Raw genomic sequence first — 3,637 nt, 5'->3', positions numbered from 1 at the left:
AAAATTTTGTAAGCTAGAGTGTACACAAATCCGAAAAAAGTCGTTGTGAAAAACGCGTTTGAAAAAAGCTCGACCGTTCCGTATTACATGCCACTACATATACACTTAATCGTTTATAACTTTGAAACGACTTGGATTTTGACTTGAAATTTTGTGACATATAGTTTTTTAATAATTTTTTAACAAGCGATTATAAAAAAAATTAAATTGTGAAGCCTCTACACGTATTTCCCCCTTAACTAGACATTAGAATACATAGTAAATAAAAAAAAAGAAAATATGATTAAAAAAACAGAACAATGTAGGAGAAAATAGAAAATTAGTGGAAACAACAAGACATTTAAAAATACCGGTAACTAAAGATAAAAAGAGAGTTGTTGAAAATAATTCTATTAATCTTCTAGATATATTCCTCAGTATTGAACGAAGGAATAGATTGAAAAAAATTATAACTATTTTTTTTTACCAATTTAGAGCGAAAATTGCAGTCAAATACGAAACATTATTTCAAATAGACCCATTTTGTCAAAAATCAAAACTTTTATTATTCCTTCGTTCAATACTTTGCAATTATCTATCCTTTAAAAGAATCCACCATATTTTTGATATTAGATAATCCAAAAACGCTGAAATGGAGGGCAGCTGCTAAGGCGCCTTTTTTTAGAGGACGTTTCAGGAAATCATCTACAGGAGCGGTGGGCAGATTAATATTTTACATGATCGACGCGCTATTGAATTCTTAAAAGTAGGCTCCTATTTGAATTACCATCACTTATAGTTGATAAGTTAAAAACTTTTTCTATAAAAAATCATAAAAAGACCTCTTTTTTGAGCCCGCGCCAACTGGTATAACCCCTTAGGGGTAATAGTTGTCATCGACTTTATTGACAGAACGGTTAGGGACTTTGTGTCTATAATACTAGCGAGACTGACCGCTAGGATTTTTATTTTCTACAACTTAACACAACTGCCTTTTGACTCCGCCGTCACGAATGCATTTTCGAACCACGTTGTCGCATAACCTATGTGCAAGTAATAATAACGAATCATTTTGAAATCATTCTGCTTCCAAGTATCTGATTTTTGAGGAGGTTAGGAGACTAAAGGAAAAAAGTCCTGGGAAATGTGAAATTAACGTATATGGTCATTTATATACATAGAAGTAATTTTTACGAGTTTAAAAATTCTTCTTACAATTATAAAACGATTTGTAATTTTAAATTTTAAATAGAAGTATAATTCCTCTCTCTCTTTTTACGTAGAAAAAATCCGTAGAACAATGTTCCTCGATGTAGCATAAAATCATGGAGCAGGACGGGTTTCAAAAGGTATTCAGAATTAATTTAGTTAATTAAACTTAAACGCCAAGCTTTTTTTTGTTGAGCTTTCATTAGGCTATTATGATCTGCCAGTCATAGAAAGGATAGAAATAGTGGTGCATTAGTGATCGACATAGCCGGATAGAAAGTCTAAAGCCAGTCCCTAGGGACTAGCACAGCATTTAACATGTTTTAATTTATTAAATTTAATAATATTAAATTTAAAGGAAATACATAGCAAACCACAGAATATTGCAATCTGGTTATCAAACGCTGGCTTTAGATATAATGCAAAGAATGACGCTTCTTCAAGAAGCCGCTTTGGAGAGGTGATACAGATGACGCAGAGTCAATGTAAATATATAGAAAATGAACAGTTAGCACATTTACTGTTAAAGCGATGAGTAAATTGCAAGATAGACCTATTCTATTCAAGTACGTTGAACTATTTATATTTTGTAAAATAATTAATTTTTTGCAATTATCATTAAAACTTTTTATCAGATATATTTTAGATGAATATTGCGCTAATAGAAGAACAGCTCTTATAGGGTCTTTTATCAACGCTTAACGTTAGGTGAATCCATTGGTGGAACAACCAAATCCTATAGAATGCACGCTCATGATCTTAAAAGATAAGTCGGCGACATGCTTGCTTGGTTCATCAAGCATCCTATTGAAAAAGAGAACATATTTTTTAATTAAACAGGTAAGAAATGCTATTCATAAATTTCTAATAAGATACTGTATAATTATTAGGAATATTATTTTAGATGTATGATCAATTAAGCAGTGTCTAAGTAATTACGGAAGGATTTGTCATCCTCACAATCAAGAATAGAACACATAGTCTCTGTCAAAGCTCCAGCTACTGTCTTATATCCTGTTACAACTCTAATAAGATTTTATCGTGCTATAATTCAGCAAGTTATACCAGATAGCATTCTAGTTTCAACTTTGTATGATTTGTTAGTATTAAGCGAGAAATGTTTTCTCAGTAGATTACAAAGAGAAACTAGAATAGCTCTTGGGAAACGAGCTGAACCACCAAGAAATGATTTGGTACCGGCTCCATCAGTTTCAAGATTACTATACCTCTTGAATGAAATTCTATCCGTGGCTAGCATAGCTGAAGATAGAGAAAAGATATGCTTCAAGTAAATTCAATCATATTGATATAATACATTCAATCATATTGGTATTAACGCAAATTATATTTTACAGATAGTATCGTGTATCATCGATCCATTACTACAAGAAGTTAATGAAACAGCTTCGAGGTTACCTACGGTTAATAGGCTGTGTATCTTCTTAATTGTATGTATCAACTAGAATCAACATTAGGATTATATGAATATATGGATCAAAGATTAGAACGATGCAGGTAAACAATTAAAATGTAAATGTCTAATTTAAATCTTAATGTAATATTTTATTATTTTTTTCATGTATAATTTTTTAATTTATCAAATATAAGCTCACTCAGATGCTCAATTGATATGCTTACATTGGAACAAGTTAGCTCTTAGTCGCAAACTTAAATCTGCGATCAATTTATACTATTTACAAGGATGTAAACAGGGTCCTCTTTCTGATATTCCTGGAATGGATCCATTAAGTGTTAACGAATTCACGGTAATAATAAATCATATTTTCTGAAATTTTCAATTTAATTTTAATAAATAATTTTTATTGATATTTTAATATAATTTAATATTCTGATATATTAACATGTTTTGTAATTTCATTTAGAACAAATTGGAAGCATTTTAGTAATGCCGGATGTATTATTATTACCTCAAATAAATTTACTACAAAGTAACAATCATCGTGAGGCTACCATAAACGTCCATTTGAAGTAATTGGAGCTATTTACAAACAGCTTTACAAAGCTTGTCACGATCCGAAAAATTTATATAAAAATCCGACTGGTTTATTTACGAGATCACCGGATGAACTTTACAAATATTAGTTTCCCAATGATTGTGACCTTGGAGAATGAATATATTTAATAAAGATGTAAATATATAATCAGCATATATATAGTTATTAAAATAATTTATATTATTCTAACAATCGTAAAAAAACCAAAAAGGCGAAAGAATGATTAAAAATTGGATAACAATGTTTAAAAAAAATCTATTCTGTGTGTCATGTCTTACTTTTTAACTCGAACTGTTCTTATTCGTCGTATTTATTATATAACGTAACGCAAAGCATATTTTCTTCTTCAATCGCTTCGTAAGCATACTATGTACCATGTTTGTGTTCATTATTTTTGTAAATTCCTTTAACAACGTTTTCTTAAGCCATTTCCA

General features: G+C 30.2%; 1 pseudogene; it reads left to right on the top strand.

Annotated features, from left to right (window-relative positions):
• The first annotated feature begins 1,304 nt into the window (after nucleotides 1-1,304).
• Nucleotides 1,305-3,349, top strand: LOC122525250 (annotated as a pseudogene).
• The last annotated feature ends 288 nt before the right edge of the window (nucleotides 3,350-3,637 follow it).

This window comes from Polistes fuscatus, unplaced genomic scaffold, assembly GCF_010416935.1.
Source record: "Polistes fuscatus isolate 324 unplaced genomic scaffold, CU_Pfus_HIC Scaffold83, whole genome shotgun sequence".
NCBI classification, from domain to species: domain Eukaryota; kingdom Metazoa; phylum Arthropoda; class Insecta; order Hymenoptera; family Vespidae; genus Polistes; species Polistes fuscatus.
Note: the sequence above shows the minus strand (reverse complement) of the source record. Positions and strands in the feature narration are given on the sequence as shown.